Genomic DNA, 19,949 nt, shown 5'->3' with positions numbered 1-19,949 from the left:
TTCCACTGAGCAATCGCTTAACTTTATATTCTCAAAATATCATCATATCCAGGCCAAACCAGTGTCGTCATCATCATCATCCGGAACTTATATTAGGTCATCAACAGTTACAAGAGTGGTCTACATCCAATTCAGTAAATGATTAAAGGTATGGGGTCGTCATCAATCTATCTATAAAATGTGCAGTGCTGTTTCCATACTCAACGGAGTTTGCTTGACAAACTTGATCAGAGCTGAGAGGTAGATGACAGGTCTCCTGCCTCTAGACGCCTTTTCCACAACAAAGAGTCAACTGAAGAAGCCTTGGGACTTGTCAAAGACTTCCTGGAGAGCGCCCTTCTTCAACAAGGTCTGGACTTCTGCCCGGAGGGCTAACCCCTTTGCTGATTCCATCACAAAGGAGTCTATTGACACTGGATTCCTGATCAGGGGAGGGAGAGATGTCGTGAACGGGACGCAATACTCTGAAAAAATCACAGATTGTCCAGGGTTTGTCTCCGCCGAGTTACGGAGCGGGGGAATGCCTTTCCTAGCGTTTGTGGCCTCAGCCGCTCCCTCTAGGAAATTTTCCTCCCCTGGAGAACTTAGTGCCTTTCCTGTCTTTGGTCAGAAAGGGCTTCTTAGACAACACTGTCTTCGCTGCTGTCTTGTTCGTCGAGGTCTTAGTTAGACGGAAGCTGGTGGTTTATAGGGCTTGGATGTCAAAGCCCTATGGAGGAGGGAGTCCTGGTGGGATTGCCTCCATCTCTCAGCTGCATGTTCCACGTTCTTTGGCTCAAAAAGAGAGGATGCCTTTAGGGAGGAGTTCCTGAACCTAGCGATCTCGGCATTCGGGACCTAATGATGGAAGCTCTCAGACACAGCATCCCGACGTTTCAGGACAGTGTTCGCCAAAAGTTCAAGAGTTTGACCATGGCACTGAACCAAGAGTGTCTGCTGACGGTGAAACTGTCTAAGAGAGCTCCTGAAGAGAAAGGGATCAAAGAGTCCCTGAGAGGAATCTAGACCGATGGTTGATGTGGTGGATCCCCCTTTGAAGATGGAATTTTCGGAATCTTGAAACTTTCTAAGGAGCCTCTTCCTCCTTTTCCAGGCGGGCATGCTGTAATACGTTTGCAGGGAGGGGAATGGGGTGATGGTGACCAGGCCAAAAGTTTACCTTTCTGCTCTTTTTGACTCTTGCGCAAGTGCGCAGGAGAGTGTTGGCACGTTGGTGAGTGCTGGTGAGCCAGAAAGCGCTTGTGTGTAGGAGAGCACTGGTGAGCAGGCGAATGCTGGTGCGCAAGTGAGGGTGGGAGCGCAAGCAAGTGCTGGCGAGCCGGAGAACGCTGGTGAGCAAGCGGGCGCAGGAGCGCAGGTGAGGGCTGACGAGTTGGCGAGCGCTGATGAGATGGAGAGCGCTGAAGCAAAAGCGAGCACTGGTGCGCAGGAGCGCGTTTGCAGGCTGGAGAGCACTCATGTGCGGGAGAGCGCAGAAGCGCATGAGAGCACTGTCGCCCTGGTGAGCGCAGGTGCACTGGCGAATGTTGCTATAAACTGACGAGCGCTGGCAGGCCAGCAAATGATGGTGTTTTGAACAGCGAGAACGAGCTGGGGAGTGCCAGAGGCTGGGAGATCGCTGGGGCATTAGAGCGCTGAAATGCAGGAGAGCATTGAAGCGCTGGAAAGCGTTGGCGTGCTAGAGAGCAATGACAAGATATTGGTGGGCGCTGGTGCACTGAAGAGCGCTGGCGCATTGGAGAGTGCTGGAGCCCAGCCGAAGGTCTGGAATGCTGTGAAGGAAGGCGTGTTCTCGAGGGTGAGGGATGTTTAGAAAAATCACGAGACAGGAATGGAGGAGGAAGGTCAGGCACAGGGATGTGCCCTATGGAAGGGCGAACATCCACTGTGGGGGATTATGAGCGATCCACAGAAGAGTCCAAGGCCAAAGTCCAAGGACTAGTGGCAGCATCATCAGGAGGTCCAGGAACGGGCGAAGGTCGAGGGTCAGAAGACGACGGAAGAGGAGGCTCTTCTGCCGGGGAAGGCTGTGAAGACGAGGCTGAAGAGCTGAAGAGGCGGTTTTTCACCTATGACAAAGGGAGACCTCTAAGGCGAAGCTAAGGGCAAGCTCTGCGCGATCGATGACGCCCTCTGGAGGCCGGTGGATCAGCAAGTTGGCCTTTAGAAGCAGCAATCCTCCGCAGAGGAGTCCCTATGAGTGAACTCCCCCGAGGAGGAGAAACACTCGCAGGAGAGACAGACAAAAGATTTTGATTCCCCCTCAAAGGATGATCAGGAACATGGGAAGCGCAGTCAGCAGTAACAGCTGAAGAGTCTGAAGAGGCAGGGGCGTTAGCAGTAGCAGCAGAAGACGACTCAGACACCACTACATCGATCTACGACAGAAAACCCACCTCCGAAGTCGACGAAGGCTGCACACTAGCACCACGGATGAGCTGCAGCAAGGAGTCCTTGGAGTGAGGACCCGTAAGCCCCAAGGATGATCACACCTGAACAAAAGGAGAAAGACACATGGCCTCATCCAGGGGGAGAGGTGGGGCTGCTTCACTAGGGGAAGCAACACCATCTCTCGAGGACCGGGGTTGACCAACAATTGAAGGGCCTACTCTACTACTCGACAGTCTCTCGGAAGAGGCCGATCGAGTAAGAGCTTCGGAGGAAGGTCGGAAAATGGAAGAAGAAGCCTTGGGTATTTTTCCTTCCTAAGAAATCTTCGAAGGAGAAATATCCCGTTTAGACTTCTTTTTCCGCCGATGCCCAAACCTTTCCCACTAGGAGTCAGACCACTCCAGAAACTCACTACACTTGTTATCCCTATCACACCATTGACCACTGCAGGTGGGACAAAGGGTATGACGATTGATTGATTGATTGATTGAAAGTTTTCTGGCATCCTGACATCTAAGGTCATTGACGCCGATACCATTTACTGTATATGAAAATTAAAAGCAAATTCGATTAAAACCATAAAAATTAAGAAGTCATTACAATGGTTAAATAGTTTTCAGAAGACCTGCTTCTGAAATAAATCTAAAAATTCCGCTCGCATAGTAAGACACATCATGTCCAAGAATCTTGGCAAGGATAAACCTGCCATCCTCACCTCGAGCCTCAAACAGATATCTATTTCTTAAGTTAGTAAAATTAGGGCATTCGGTCAACAAATGCCTCACTGTTAAAGGTACTAAGCAGTCCTCGCAATACGGTTGGTGTTGGCCCTTCAGCAGAAACTCGTGAGTCAACCGTGTGTGACCAATACGGAGACGACAAAGAGTCGTCTCCCATTTTCGGGGAATCATGTTATACCTCCAAGGTGATATGATATTTGTTACTTCCCTCATTTTATTGCCATCTTGACTATCCCAGTGCTGTTGCCATTTATCACATACCAATTTCTTGATGTAAGGTAGGAAATCGTTACATGGAATGGGATACCTCCTTGGTAGCAACTCGGATGCCGCATTCTTCGCCAGTAAATCTGCCTTCTCATTCCCAGACACACCTACATGTGCTGGAACCCAACAAAATCGAACAGTTATACCTTTCCGTCCAATAATAAAAAGCCATTCTAAAATCTTTAAAACTAGAGGGTTACTAGAATTAAAAACTTCTAAAGCCTGAAGAACACTCCTTGCATCACTAAAAATTGTAAAATTACCCTCCTTTTCCAAAGCTATTTTCTCAATAGCGGTTAATATGCCATACAGTTCGGCAGTAAATATGGAAGCTGTTAGAGGAAGTGCACCTCTACAATTAAAATCATTACTATGTACTCCAAATCCAACGCCAGCATCAGATTTGGAGCCATCAGTATATATAAAAGTCGATCCTCTATGTTCTTCAACATGTTCCATAAAAAGAGACCTGGATTCTAAGTCAGTCAAATTCTTCTTAACTCCAATAAAGTATCTACAAAAAGATATGTCAGGTAATTTCCATGGAGGCGTTGATGATACCTTGAATGGAAGCACCTTATTTCTAATTATATCCAGATTGTTTAATAATTGGTTAACCCGAAACCCAAAAGGTTGAGGAGATTTTGGGTGCAACTCAAAGTAGGTTGAGTGCCTTACAAGGCTTGCAGTTTGAAAGGCTGAAGAATTGGGGAGTCTTTGCAATCTAAACCAATACCGAATAATAGAGGACATTCGGTAAAGGTCCAGAGGCAACTCCCCAGCATCAACAAGGAGACTTGTGATAGGGGAGGTTCTAAAGGCTCCTGTGGACAATCTAATGCTAGCATGATGTATTGAATCTAGTATTTTTAACCGGCTTGGGGTTGCTGAGGAGTATATTTCGCATCCATAACTAATTTTGGAAAATATCAAGGCCTTGTATAATTTTAAAATTGTATTGCGGTCTGCCCCCCATGATGTATGGGACAGGACTTTTAAAAGATTCATAGCTTCAACACATTTAGCTTTTAATGTTTTTAAGTGAGAAACCCATGTAAGTCTACAATCAAATATCAACCCTAAAAATTTTGCTTCACTTGCACATGGGATCCGTTGACCTTTGATGTATATATCCGGGTCTGGATGTACTCCCCGTATACGACAGAAATGGACAATTGTAGTTTTACTTGTTGAGAACTTAAATCCATTCATATCGGCCCAATGGATAATTTTATCAATAGAGAGTTGGATTTTTCTCTCAACCATTGCCATTCTGGCTCCAGCAAATGATATGGAGAGATCATCCACAAATAATGTTGCAAGAACATCCCGGGGAATGACTGAGGATATCCCATTAATTGCTAGTGCAAAAAGGGTTACACTCAGCACACTCCCCTGAGGAACTCCTTCTTCCTGGCATTTACTCTGTGATAGAGCTTCCCCAACTCTCACTTGGAAAACTCTATGTGAAAGAAATGACTGGATGAATAGTGATAGCTCACCTCTCAATCCGCACTCATGGATTCTTTTAAGTATACCGTATCTCCATGTGGTATCATATGCCTTTTCAAGATCAAAAAAAACTGTCACATGGTGCTGTTTGGAAGCAAAGGCTTCACAAATGGAGGACTCAAGTTGTATCAGCACATCAGTCGTTGAGTGCATTTTCCTGAATCCACATTGAATGGGTGATAAAATATTCTTCTTTTCAAGGTACCAAATCAGTCTTGCATTGACCATCTTCTCCATGATTTTACATAAACAAGATGTCAATGCTATAGGTCGGTAGTTTGCTGCTAAAAACTTGTCCTTACCGGGTTTTAAAAAGGCTAAAATAATTGCTAGTTCCCAAACACTTGGATAACTAGCATCATGCCATATTCTATTAAAAATGCTTAAAATAAATAACTTTGTATTAAAAGGTACATGTTTAATCATTGCATATGGAATTCCATCGGGTCCAGGGGCTGTATCGTTACAAGTAGCAAGAGCAGAATCAAATTCTCTTTCAGTAAAAGGAGAATTGTATGACTCTTGCTTTCTTGTTGCGAAGTTTAAAACTTTCTTTTCTTCATTGCTCCTATACTGGTGACCAGGAGCTGCTTGACACTTGCGCGATACATTTGAGAAATGGTCAGCCAGGGCATTGCTAACTTCGGTTGCTCCAGTCATATACTGGCCATTTATCTTTAACACTGGTGGTGGGTTTGGGGTGAATTTTCCTGCTATCTTTTTGACTTTCCTCCACACAGATGATGTTGGTGTTCTACTGTTGATGGAGGAAACAAAGGACATCCAAGACTGGCGCCTAGCTTCTTTCATGGCACGGCGGAACTGTGCTCTACATTTCTTGTATATGACTAAATTCTCCTCATTACGGTGCATGCGCAATCGAGTTAAAGACTTTCTTGTGGCTCTGTGCAGGGCAGTTAGTTCTGACGACCACCAGGGGACTGGTCGTCGTCTGAATATCCCAGTTGTTTTGGGAATGGAATTCACTCCTGCTGTGTGAAGAGTTCCATTAAGTAAGTCTATGGCATCATCAACTCTTTCAAACTGTTCTGCATTTCCTTCAATTTCACTTAACTCCCGAAATCTATTCCAGTCCGCCTTATCAAGATTCCATCGAGGTGATCTTTGTAAAGGTGGACCATTGTTGGTGTTTATAATGATTGGTGCATGATCACTAGTATGCCAATCATCTAATGTTCTCCAATTAAAATCGAGAAGACAGTTAGAGCTTGCAACCGATAAGTCAATGCAGGACAAGGTACCTGTCTGTACATGAAAATGTGTGGGCTCTCCTGTATTGAGGAGTCCGACATCTTCATTCTCCAAAATTGACGATATAATATTACCCCTTGCATTTGCTAAAACATCACCCCATAAAGGATGTCTACTATTAAGGTCTCCTAGTAAGAGAAAGGGTTGTGGGAGTTGTTTAATCACCTCTACTATATTATCATATGAGATGTTATCATTTGGAGGCAAGTAAAGAGAACAGATTGTGTATTTTCTCCCTATATCAATCTGTACAGCCACTGCCTGCAGAGGGGTACAGATAGACAAAGATATTTGGGGAACATCTCGACGAACGTATATAAGACTTCCCCCATGGCTCCCTGCTCGTTGATCATATGGTGTCCTATAGCTAACATACTCTCGAGGACAAGGAGTATTAGCATCGAGCTTGCTTTCTTGTAGACATACTGTTATAGGGGAGTGCTCACGTATGAGGAGCTTAAGTTGTTCGTATTTCGCCCTTAAACCCTGGCAATTCCATTGCAGAATGGTGGAAAAAACCATGTTTTATTTTTTGGAAGACACCTTAGATGAAGTCTTCCCATTGGCAATATTTGATCTAACAATGTTTCCCGGAGGTAACTCTAGAGAGGATCTTGATATAGTGGGTTTTGTGTTTCTCTTTTTCTTTGTGTCCTTTTGATCTAATTGTTGAGGAGGATGGTGGACCTCAACTTGAATTTCTGATTGGTTCAATTTACCTTCTAGTTGTTCAGAAACATCAGCAGACAAGATATCATATTTATTGGAAGTCGTGACTTTAATGTTTCTTATGGTAGGAGGAGAGAGGGAGGGAGGTCTTTCTCTTTTTCGATTAAAAGGTTGTGATCTGTCAGGTTTTTGCGACTTCCCCACTACGGGTTCACCAGGTAAATTGGTTTCGAGTGCAACCTCCATCAGATCAGGCAAGGAAACGGCCTGTGAGAGGTTTGTACTATTGTTTAAAATCGGAGTAGTTGGCTTTTGAATAATTTTCAGATCTTTAAGTGTCCGTTTTGATTTTTCCACAATTTCTGGATATAGATTTTCGATGGGACTTTCAACCTCTTTAACTACTTTCATTTGTTTCTTTATCTTAGAAGTAGAGATATAATTTTCGTCTGTGTGGTTTGACAAGTTTTTCTTCAGAACCATTGAAAAAGGTTCCCCTGGTCTTATTTGCTTTTCAAGAGCTCTTTTACGAGCCTCTTTAAAAGTAACCCTTTCCATGGTCCTAATGGCCTGGATTTCTTTTTCAAAAATAAACTTTACACAGCTTTTAGATGTAGCTGGGTGTGCTTCCCCACAATGTATGCAATTAGGGTTTTCTATGCATACTCCATGACTACTTTTTCCACAGTTGGCACAAACAGCTGGCTTATTGTTTAGTTTTTCTTTACATTTCTGGCTTAAATGGCCATACATTTGGCAATGATAACATCGCAATGGTGACGGGATATATGGTTTTACCTTCAAAGATAGCCATCCAGCTTTTATAACATTTGGTAATCGGCATTGATCAAATGTTATAATCAGAGTAGCAAGAGGGATACGTTGTTCTCCAACTCTCTTTCTCATTCTGACTACTTTAACTACTCCTTGACTTCTCAGTTCATCCTCTATTTCTTTCTCCTCTATATCCAACAATTCTGGAGCATATATCACACCTCTACTCTGGTTGAAAGTAGGGTGTGAAACGCATTTTACGCTATGACCATTCAATGTTGTAAGTGTTTTTAACCTTTCACCTTGTAATGGGGAGAGTGTCTCTATCAAGAGACTTCCATTTCCCTGGGGTAAAATTTTTGGCTGCCCTCCACATAAGGTAACTATTTCTCTATTAGCTTTAAAAACATTTATACGCTCATTTCTTCCGTTTTCAAATTCCAAGATAAAAAATTTTTCATAATTCACTACTTCATAGTGACCAGGTAATACTTCTACTTTTCTATATCTTTCTGTACTGTCATAATTTTTCACTCTCTCTCTCTTCTTCTCTAGCATTTTATTATTCACATGACGTGAATAAGGTTCTAACGTTACAATGTTAGAACCCGAGTTGGAGCTGTCTGTGCCGAGGTCCATGTTTGTATTTTCCAGGTCGTCAACAGAGGTGTTGGGTTTTTTTGAAAAAGCAAGCCGGGTTATCCACCTCTTATCGGAGGATGTCAGTCCTCCTATCCCATGTGGCCCAACACGAGAAGAGGCTTCAGCGGGGACCAGTCCTCTATTAGAGAGGGGCTGCCTCTCTTAAGGTGGGCGTACACTGGTCAGTGGGGGTAGTTAGCCCCTCCCACCGTCGACTCCAATGCCTGGCGTCAACCATTACCCGCAAATATGGGTGACTTAAGACCGGATCACTGGAGCCCGACTCTTAACAGACTTGGTCTGCACCCAATGGGGTCTGCCAGAGGGTGATGGCGTCTAAATTGGCACAGGTTGAGATGGAATGCACTCCATCCCACACTCTGCCAAATACAAAGCGGCATCCAAAGTAAAATCGAACATGCCAAAGTCGTCAACAATATCGAGCCCAAAAGGAAGAGATGGGAGGAAAAAAGAAATAATCAAAAGTAAAAGAGAAAGTGCTGACTGATTTAGTTGAATCGACAGCTGGGCACCGAGGTCCAATGGGAAATAGTTCCCACTGTTCATTAGAGCCCAGCTGCTAATCCCTAAGCCCCCCATCCTCGTCAAGGCTTCAGCATCTGGGGGGAGGGTATGACGATCGGTATCCAAAGCCAACATGAAGGTACCGCAGGTTCGGCCCTCAAGTCTAGGGCAGGTTGGCATGGTCGGCAGAAGTCAACACACACAAACAAAAACCAATTAATGGCAGTCCAAAATATCTTGGTGAGGATAAAGAACAGCAACGACTGTTCACCATCTAAGCCAAAAGCATAAAGTGAACGAAATCACAGGTGTGTGAGCAGAAGCAGTAGCAAGCTAACACCCCTAACTAGCGGAATGGGTAGTTAACCCTCACAAAAATTTTAATGGCTCATCCTTTCAACTTCGCCAAAAGTAATAACCCCTAATAAATAGCGTAGGTTTGTATTCCAGTTACGGAACAAATTACAGTAATGTTAAAAGGCCTACCGGAGTAAGAAACCCCCAAGTTATTTAAAGGACTACGTGAGGTAATGTGATACAGTATCCTATGTAAGTCTCTGTTGATATGTAAACAGAAAATTATTTTCAGGCATTATTTGAAAAAAGGGATTTTGACGAAGGAAAAATCTATTTCTGGGTCGAACCTGTGACGGCCGGCGAAAAAGTCCTTCTTTGTACTTTTTCTGATATAAATCTTCCAAATATACCAGAGAAAATTAAAAGCATGGAATGCAGAGGTTACAACCCTCGCGCGAGCACCTTGTTGGTGTCGTATATCTAACAAGGGCGTTTGTAAAACACTATTCACAGGCTGTCTTCCATTTAGATAATCCCTTCATCAAAGGGGGAGGGCCGTGACAGGCCCTAGAGAATACAGTTGGGTTACCCCACCGACACCCACCACTCGCGCTCACTAGGTCATCCTTCTATTTTGGACTAGCCAGCAAAGTTGACAAGTGTTTTGCCCAGTGTTTTTCGAAGTGATTGTCGTTAATTCAACATGACTGACGTTGATACTTCACCCTTACCAATGTTAAGTACCATAGTTTGTTTTGGCAGCTTTTGACAGTACCGGGCATTTGTTCTGTTTCCAATATGGTGGTTTTTAGTTTTGGAAGCGATTGTCTTGCCGAGGTATCGGCAGCCATTTTGGGTTATGTTCGCTTCGGTAAATATTCTAGTTAATTTTGCCCATCTGGTACTCTGTCATCTTGGTTATATCACTTACGTTTTATGGCCTTTTAGTGTTATCATTAATTTTTACTATGGTATTTATTTGCTTGCAAGTCCAATTTGGACCTACGAAGAATAGCGATTTAAAGAATAGCGAATTAAAGTTTAGCGATTTAGTCTGTTAGTTTGTTCTCGCCTCAGAGGCTTCGATTTAGACTATATCCTTGTTTTTTTGTTACGTTATTCTTCGTTCTTGGTTATTACTAAGAAAAGCAATCAATTTTATTAATGTTCTTGTTTTATTGTGTGATGTTAGTTTTTTATTATGTAACCTTGAGAGCGAAAACAGAGACTGCTCGTTCCCTGTTCTACAGATATGAGTTATTCCTTCTTTCGTTTTCTTTGTTAGCTCGAGTAAGAGAGGTGAATTTCCCGTTCTCCGTTTTTATACGATCACGAGTTATTCAAGCCTCCTCTTAGTATCAGAGTTGATGATAGTACGTTTAATATTATAAACGTTTTTATTGATGTGGTTACTGTTAATATAGCTACACTATTAATAGGTACGTTAGTGTATGAGTCATTAATTGGGGTCGTTTTATACCGACACCCTTAGCTCCGAAGTTATGCTTAGCTCCGCCTTGAGTTATGCTCCGTTATATGGATACTCATTGGGTGAGAACTAGTTAACGTTCAGGAGCAGATTTTGGAGTGCAACGGTGTAATCCGGCACTCGGACTCCGGCTGAAGCCTTTTACACACGAACCTTTGTCATGTTTGATCATAATTACACCGTTACGGCCGGCTTCACGGGAGATAACACAATCATTCATTGAGGTTAATGTTATCGTACCGGGAACGGTCACGATATCACGGTGACGGGCCTTTGCTACCGGATCTCCGGTACAAACAGAGATCAAGCAGACGGCCAGAACCGGAGTTAACAATGTGATACCGATGAAGACTAAACAGTTTCATTATTACGGTCCCTTTTTCATCGAATCTCCGGCTTCACTGGAGATAACACAAACATTCAGTATTAGAGAATGTTATCGTACCGCTAAGGATCACGTTTTCACGATGACGGACCTTTGTCACTAGTTCTCCGTTACAAACAGAGATCAATCAGACGTTCAGAATCAGGGTATGAACCCCTTTTTCATAAATAATCACAATATCGTTATTACGTTCCTTTTCATCGAATCTCCGGCTTAACCGGATATTGTACAGGCTATCAGCATTGAGGTTAATATTAGTTTTCCTCTGGTGTTCACGTTGTCACTATGACGGACCTTTGTACCGGGGATTGTTACCGGAGCTCCGGTACAGACAGAGATCACTCAGACCACGGGTGGCCAATCTCTTGTTTTGCTGTAAAGGAAAGGATTTAACATGAATACAAAGTAAACTGTACTTACTTTAATGACACTTTGAATTTGCGTTGGTAATATTCATTAGTTATTCTTGAAAGTCCAAATAAAAATATATGAACATAACTATGCCTATATTTATGCATATATTTAATTCTAACTATGTATAAATATGGATAAATATCCATACAACATCGTGTTCAAATAGAAATAAATTGATTATGCCTATATTTATGCATTTTCAATTCTAACTATGCCTAAATATGAATAAATATCCATACAACATAGTGTTCAAATAGAAATAAATTGATTGTACCTATATTTGTGCATATTCAATTCTAACTATACCTAAATATGAATAAATATTCATACAACATCGTGTTCAAATAGAAATAAATTGATTATGCCTATATTTATGCATATTTAATTCTAACTATGCCTAAATATGAATAAATATCCATACAACATAGTGTTCAAATAGAAATAAGTTTCCACTCAGTACTGGGAACCAAACGTTGGCCCCTTCTAATGAAGGGCCGGGTCGAGACTAACCATGCCATGAGAGGCTATCTACTGTTCCTTGAAACTCTGGTCAGTGAACAGATGAATCAATAGAATACTAATAGCCAGTAAATAATGTTAGACCCGGTTCTGAACGTCTGAGTCAGGGGTGGCCAACCTGTGGCGGATGCGCCAACAGTGTCACATTTCATGAATACAAGTGTCGAACTATACCCCAAAAGATAGTACATTAAATGATTTTTCTTTAAAAATGATTTTTATGAGTTGTACAGTTGATCCCAGCCTGTGAATAGGATCACTAACCAAAGTTCAAGGAACATCCAGACTTATGTCCCCTTTCTTTTACAGAAGGTTCGCCTACATGGTTCCCGTCAGGATGATGATGAATCTCTCTGGCCTGCAAGAGAGGCTCTCCGCCCTTGGTTATCAAGGTTGGGAAGAAATGCTCCATCTAGAGGTCCCTATCTCCTCAGAGTGTCCTCTCTAAGGTTGGACGACGACCCCATGGACGGGCAGGTAGGTGGGGATGAATTTTGAGCCTTCAGCTTTGCAATTACCTACGTCACCGACCTAGGACCCTTAATGGATCCTGATGTTCATGTTACCCTGCATAAACCGTGACTGCTAAAAGCAACACATTCTAGGGAAAACCAAGGGGCTATGACGGAGCTCAAAAGTATGGTAGTGAGTCAGATCCATTCAGGAACTCAGAAGTTTCCCCCTACAGCCCCAGGCATATCGAAGTAACCTCCTTCGATAAAAACAACGCATAGAGATTTGCCTTACATGTTCCATATATAGATGGTACCATAAATCTGGATGGCATAGACATCCTCCCTCTGGGGGACGTAGAATTTACTCCCAGGTACTAGAATTCCCGTTCAACGGATTCATTCGATTGAAAGAGATTGCCTTGGTTAGGTTAGACAAGGTACCGAAGGTAACAGTATTATTTCCTAAAGGGCAGGCCCGATCTGTCTGGACCAGGATGTTGTCAGTCTGGGGGTTACGATAATTCCAAGATCTGCCCTTCCAATTCGACCTACACGTTTGATGGTCTGATCGGGTTAGTTGTGGGAAATACGTTCTGTCTGAGGCCTCTATCAGACAGGAATCGATAGTCGGTTACCCACTCGTCATCACAGCCTCCCTCCGATTCGACGTCTATGCATCCAAATCCCCCTCATCAGGTGGTCTACCTCACTGATTCCCCAGGTACACAGCCCAACCCCGTTGGGATGTTTTACCTGCATACAGCCCTAGATCCGAACCCTCAGGCTCCTCTCGTGGACACCAGAGAGGAAGCTACAGGAGTAGAAGACAGTCTCGCCATCGAGACGGACCTAGAAAAAAGGGGGCTCGGAGAAGGAAAGTACCTAGATTCACCCCCTCACAACGCGGTGGTCCCGGTAGGGGGTAGACTTTACCACTTTCGAGACCATTGGACCTTCGGTCTGTGGGCTCATAGCATAATCTCTAAAGGTTTGAGGTGAAAATGGTCACAAGGTCCTCCTCCTCCACCAGTGACCTTCTCCCAGAAATCCACTCCCATCCTGGAAGAGTACACCACAGGGTTACTCAAGAAGAAGCAATCAAACGGGATCGATCACTGAAGTTCCAAAGCCACCTGTTCACAATTCCGAAGAAAGGCTTGGCGGCATTGAGAGTGGACCTGGACTTGTCAAGCTAAACTCTTACATTCTCTGCGACAAGTTCCGGATGTTGACTATCTCTCAGGTACGGACCTTACTTCCCCGTAGGACCGTCACCACCTCTGTCGATCTTACCGACGACTATTATCTTGCGCCTTTAGCTCGAAACTTCTCTTCTTATCTGGGTTTCCGCCTAAGCAGGAAAGCCTTTGTGTTCAAGACATGCCCTCTGGCCTCAATATTGATCCCAGGATATTCACAAAACTAGGAGAGAGAGTGTTAGAACAACTCAGGAACCAAGAGATACAGATCATTGCTTATCTGGCCGGTTGGCTCATTTGGGCCCGGCCGGTCATAGAAGGCAACAGAGCTACGAAGGAATTATTCCAATTTCTCGACAACCTGTGATTTCGGGTCAATCTCCAAAAAATCTCGCCTGCAACCATCAGTCCGCTTAGAATGGTTAGCCATTCAGTGGGACCTTTCGAAGCACACGTTGTCTCTCCCTTCCAAAAGGTAAGAGGAATAGTTTCCAAGATCAAAAAAATTTTCTCAAACACAAACAGGTGTCCGAAGAGCCTTAGAAAGTATCCTCGGACTTTTCCAATTCACTTCAGTAACAGATCTAATAAAAGCCAAACTCAAAGACATCAATCGAGTTTGGAGAAAGAGAGCTACAGTACCTATAAGAGACATGATCTCGAAGATCCCCTCTGTCTTGAAAATGAGACTACACCCATGGTCCGAACCGAAGGACCTCTCCAAATCGGTTCCTCTACAATTCCCACCTCCACAAGTGACATTCCATACAGCCGCGTCTCTAAGTGGATGGGGGGGATTACTCCGAACATCAGATGTTTCAGGTTCTTGGTCACTCTCCATGAAACAGTCCCATATCATTGTTCTCAAAGCCATGGCAGTGTTCTTGACCCTGAAGAGAGACTCTCCTCCGAGGTCGACCCACATCAGAGTAGTGTCAGACAGCACAGACGCAGTACACTACGTCAACAGGGGAGGATCCAAGTCACCCAACCTGAATCAGATCCTGGTCACTATCTTCGCCTGGGCAACAGAAGAGAACTGGTTCCTGTCAGCACCTCACCTAGCGGGAGGCCAGAATGTGAGAGCGGACTCACTATCCAGGACGGATCCACTGGAGTCAGAATGGTCTCTAGACATAATTTCATTCCGGTGGATACTCAGGCTCGTTCCAGGCCTCCAGGTAGATCTATTCGCAACTCAGATGAATCACTAACTTCCTTGTTATGTGACCCCAACCCTGGACCCTCGGGCTTATGCCATGGACGCATTACCCCGGGATTGGAACCATTAGAAGAAGATTTCCCTATCTCCCCCAGGGAATCTTCTAAAAACTTTTACACAAACTACGCTCCTTCCCGGGCGCAGTGGCTTTAGTACCACCTCACTGGCCAAGAACAGTTGGTTTCCTCTCCTCCTCGAGTTGAAACTCAGTCCCATCCGGATCCCGTTCCTCAAACTGACCCGAGTATCCAAACTCACTGTGTCAGATTACTCAAGGATAGCCAAAACTCTAACTTTGTGGACTACAGGAAGTTGGCAGCTCGTAGAGATGCGAACATTGAACCGGAAACGATCTCTTCATGGAATGGGACAAAAAAGGGACTCGACAATTCGCCAATATGATTCGGCCGTTAACAACTAGTAGGTCCCCTAAGAGTGCAGACCATACTCGTATGTCCCCGCATTTAGCCATCTCTTTCTTGAGGTTCCTATTTGACAAAGGCCTAACAGTTAGCACTTTAACCACCATCAAGTCAGCTTTGAAGAAGATCTACCTTGTTGGGTTCAACATTAACCTAGCTGATTCCTATTTCTCATCAACCCCAAAAACATGTGCTAGGCTTCTACCTTCGGTTCGGCCACAAAAGGACTCTTGGTCTCTGAACGGTGTTCTCAAACTTGCGATGGACACGGACAATGAATCCTGCTCTTATATCACTCTTCTTAGGAAGACTTTATTTCTAACGGCTATAGCTTCAGGTGATGGAACATCAGAACTAGCAGCTCTCACGAAACCCGGAAAACATAGATTTCCTCCCTTCAGCCGAAGTACTCCTTTCCAGACAAAGCTTCCCTAGCTAAAAAATGAGGATCCGCAAAATAGGTGCTCCTCTCGGAAGATTATTCTTCATCCCCAGGATTTTTCTCCGTGTACAGTCACACTCTCAAGCCCCTTTTTAGCTAGAACTGCCACCCGCTCGTCTGGCTCCTTGGTTATCAGGGAACAAGGAGGTACTATTTCCATTCACGGTATCAGGCAACAAATCCTCTACTTCATTAAACATACTAATCCGGAATCATTTCCCCAGGCTCATGATATACGGACAGTAGATGCCTCCAACAATGATTTCCAGAACAGGGACTTTGGTGATTTTAAAAAATATACGGGTTGGAAATCCCCTATGGTTGTCAAACGCCAATATCTAAAGATCTTACAGGCCCTTAAATACCCAACGATGGCAGAGGGGAGCCTTATCTCTCCCCATTAATCTCCTCTTCTTCCTTTCTTCCATCTCTTCTCTTCTCCCTCCTACCCGCCACTCACACCACGTCGCCGCTCTCCTTGGTAGTTCGTTAGCCCTATGATATTTGCCATGTTTAATTCCTATGGTTTAACTGTTATTGTAGTTACCGTTCCTTTAATGTTTAGATATACTTAGACATGTAAGGTTTGATGCCTTTTGCGATTCGACACTCAGTTGGTTCCTTGTCGTCATTATTATTTAACCTTACGTTCCCTATGTCATTTGGCTGGTTGGTAATTGGACGATTACTTTATTATATCATAGTATTGTCGTACATGGTGATTGTATTCTCCTCATTATGTTATTAATTTATTGGGCTTGGAAGGCATTCTCTGGTACTTTTTCGCCGGCCGTCACAGGTTCGACCCAGAAAAGGGATTTTGACGAAGGAAAAATCTATTTCTGGGGAGAGACCTGTGACGCCCGGCGAAACCCTTCCCGATGATTTTTGTACGGACCCACCCTTTCCTTGCCAAGCCATATGTTCTTGCAGAAGGATGACCGTACAATGTGCAGTGATTTGATATACATATATATTGTGATTTTGATCAATGTAATATACAGACACATTCTTGGCATAGAATGTCTTATGAACTACAGTACCTTATTTGATTTGAAGCAAGTTTCATTCAGTTTTATGTGATGGAAATATGCAGATGCAGTCATTGATCTCTAATGCAAAGTGTATAGATTTTTTATCTTTTATTCTAATGAATGTTTGAGTTTAAGAGTTACTAAATGTTATATGGAAATGATGGATGGAATACAATGTTTACTAAATAATTTACTCAACTATTACAGGTATGTTAATAAGGGAAGGGACGTAGTGCCTTTGTTAAAAACTGTTTAAGTTCAATTTTATTTTTAACACCTATGTTCCTCAGCATCCTTAGCATTTGTTGACATACTGTGCATTGGCGGGAATGTAAGTTATTGTTGAGTTGTCGGAGGAGAGCGGCTGGGAAGTTATACATGTGCAACGAATATAGTTTTGATGCAGAATCCTGATGTAACAGCTGAGACAATACAAAACTTTATCACAATGAATTTTGAAAGGCAGCAATAATATGTGTGTACTGCTTGTGGACTAAGTCAAAAGTGCTAGTCTTGCTGACCGATGAGTGAACAGGGCTTACCCATCACCTGCCTATAGTTACAACTACCTCGATAAATTTTTAACAGCTCTCCCAACTTTGCTAAAGTCATACTCCTATTAAAGGAAGACAGTTTGTATTCGTGAAGGAACAAACATACAACAAATTAATCAATGACCAAGAAACTATTATCACATCAAAGTACTATAACAAGCCCTCTTTCCAAGACATAATTGCATTTATTTTTCATTAAAACATTGTTGATACTCACAGATGTTGCAGTAAATCAGAGAGATGCCAATCTTGAAAGCATGAAAGACAGTGAACCTGAAAGTATAAAAATATATTATAAAATTTGTACATTTGCTGCAGTGGATTATCTACTTGCAAATAAATCATCTTTGGCTTATTTTGCTAAATTAAACACACCATATCCAAGAAGGCAATGTAATGTCAAGCCAAAAAAGATTTTAACTGTACTGTACCCCTGCATTTTATAATGTACAACAATAAAGTTTTCAAAACTATTGAATATGGAGTTTTTATGATAAAACAAAGTTTTATGAATACTTACCTGGCAGTTATATATACATAGCTAATAATCTCTATTTCGGCAGAATTTTTCTAAACGAGGCAACCGCCTTGTGGTGGTTGGGTGGTAACACCCGTTAAAGGGTGGTAGGAGGAATCATTCCCGTTTTCTGTTCTTCAGTTCATCTATGCCCGACCTGTCTCCTGAGGGGAGGTGGGTGGGCCTTCGAATGTATATATAACTGCCAGGTAAGTATTCATAAAACTTTGTTTTATCATAAAAACTCCATTTTTATGAATAGAACTTACCTGGCAGTTATATATACATAGCTGATTAACACACTTGGAGGAGGGTGATAGACAGTAAACATCGTTGGGGAAACAACCAAAAAAGCTGTAGGATAAATAAACACCTTGATTCCTTACCTGCTAAGGTAGCTGACTTCAAAGGTTCCTGCCTCTTGAGTCGCTTTCCCTTAGGAGTGTCAGCCAGGATGTGACCTGCAGTGCTGAAAACACTCAATCGAGTCTGTCAGCCAGGATGTGACCTGCAGTGCTGAAAACACTCAATCGAGTCTGTCAACGGGGTGAGACCAACAATCTGACTAGACTTCAGGACTACCTATTGCCCAAAATAAAAACTGCAACCTTACCAAACCAACCACCTAACATTTGCAAAGTAGATAAAAATTATCTAACTAGACTGAGGTGACTGTACACAAGTCGAAGTCCTCAGACAACCAATAAAAAACACCAACCTACGCACAAGTATACAAAACTAAGGTTGAGGGGAGGTAGTAACTCCTTTGCCTAATACAGAAGCCGTAGCTACGTATGGGCCCAAGGTATAGCATTTCTCATAATCCACTCTCACCTCTCTGAGGTAATGAGAGGCGAACACAAGAGTTGCTCCTCCAGAATGTCACATCCATAATTTGACGGAGCGACATGTTCTTGCGGTAAGCAAGCGAGGTCGCAATGGCTCTCACTTCGTGAGCTTGCACTTTTAAAAGTCCGAAGTGTTCCTCCTCACACAAGAGATGCGCTTCTCTTATCACTTCCCTCAGAAAAAAGGACAAAGCGTTCTTGGAAAGGGGCTTCTGAGGATCTTTCACAGAACACCACAGGGAGCTAGAAGAGCCTCTCACATTTTTCGTGCGAGACAAGTAGGTCTTGAGGGCTCGTACTGGACAGAGAAGCCTCTCTTGCTCTTGACCCATTAGGTTGGTCAAGTTAGGAACCTCAAAGGTCCTTGGCCAGTGCTTAGAAGGGTTCTCGTTCTTAGCGAGAAAGTCTAATCTTAAGGCACAAACTGCCCCATTCAGATTGAAGCCTACCTGTCTTTCAATTGCATGGACTTCACTGACTCTTTTAGCTGTTGCTAAGGCCAAAAGAAAGAGGGTTTTCTTGGTAACCTCCCTAAGGGGAGCCTGTGAGATGGGCTCAAATCTCTTGGTGCACAGAAATTTAAGAACCACATCAAGGTTCCAAGAAGGGGGCTTTAACTGCGTCTGCTTGGTCGTCTCAAAAGACTTCAAGAGGTCATGTAAGTCCTTATCGCGAGACAAGTCCAGGCCTCTATGCCGACAGACAGAAGAGAGCATACTTTTGTACCCCTTGATAGTGGACACAGCTAGCTTAGCGTCCTGCCTGAGGTACAACAAGAAATCCGCAATCTGGCTCACAGAGGTAGTGGATGAGGAAATCTTGTGCTTCCTACACCAAGCTCTAAAAGTCTCCCACTTGGACTGGTAGACCCTCTGCGAAGAGACCCTCTTCGCTCTGCGATAGCTTTCGCAGCTTGCGCTGAAAAGCCTCTCGATCTGACGAGCTTCTCGATAGTCTGAAGGCAGTCAGATTGAGAGCGAGGGGGTTTTGATGATATCTCTCGAAGTGGGGTTGTCTGAGCAGATTTGGACTTGCAGGGAGGCTTCTTGGAAAGTCCATCAACAAGTCCACCACCTCCTTGAACCATTCCCTCATCGGCCAGAACGGAGCTATCAGGATCATCCGTCCCGAATTGAGGAGAGCGAGTTTCCTGACTACCAGATTGATGATCTTGAACGGGGGGAAAAGCATAAGTGTCCATCCCTGTCCAATCCATCAAAAAGGCGTCTACTGCTATTGCCTCCTTGTCCAGAACTAGGGAGCAATAGATGGGGATCCTCTTGGATAAGTTGGAGGCGAAAAGATCGATGAGTGGTCTCCCCCACAGCCTCCAAAGACACTGACAGACCTGCTGGTTGAG

The 19,949-nt window shown here is 43.5% G+C and overlaps 1 long non-coding RNA gene across 1 annotated transcript in view; it reads right to left on the bottom strand.

The window, feature by feature from the left end:
- Positions 1 to 19,949, bottom strand: part of LOC137643669 (uncharacterized) — a 114,557-nt gene that overhangs the window by 52,074 nt on the left and 42,534 nt on the right. Inside the window, exon 2 of the long non-coding RNA XR_011045034.1 lies at positions 17,442 to 17,497. This is a non-coding gene — a long non-coding RNA (uncharacterized lncRNA). The remainder of the gene's footprint in view (positions 1 to 17,441; positions 17,498 to 19,949) is intronic.

Source organism: Palaemon carinicauda, chromosome 7, assembly GCF_036898095.1.
Source record: "Palaemon carinicauda isolate YSFRI2023 chromosome 7, ASM3689809v2, whole genome shotgun sequence".
In the NCBI taxonomy this organism is placed as follows: domain Eukaryota; kingdom Metazoa; phylum Arthropoda; class Malacostraca; order Decapoda; family Palaemonidae; genus Palaemon; species Palaemon carinicauda.
This window is presented reverse-complemented; position numbering and strand designations above follow the sequence as displayed.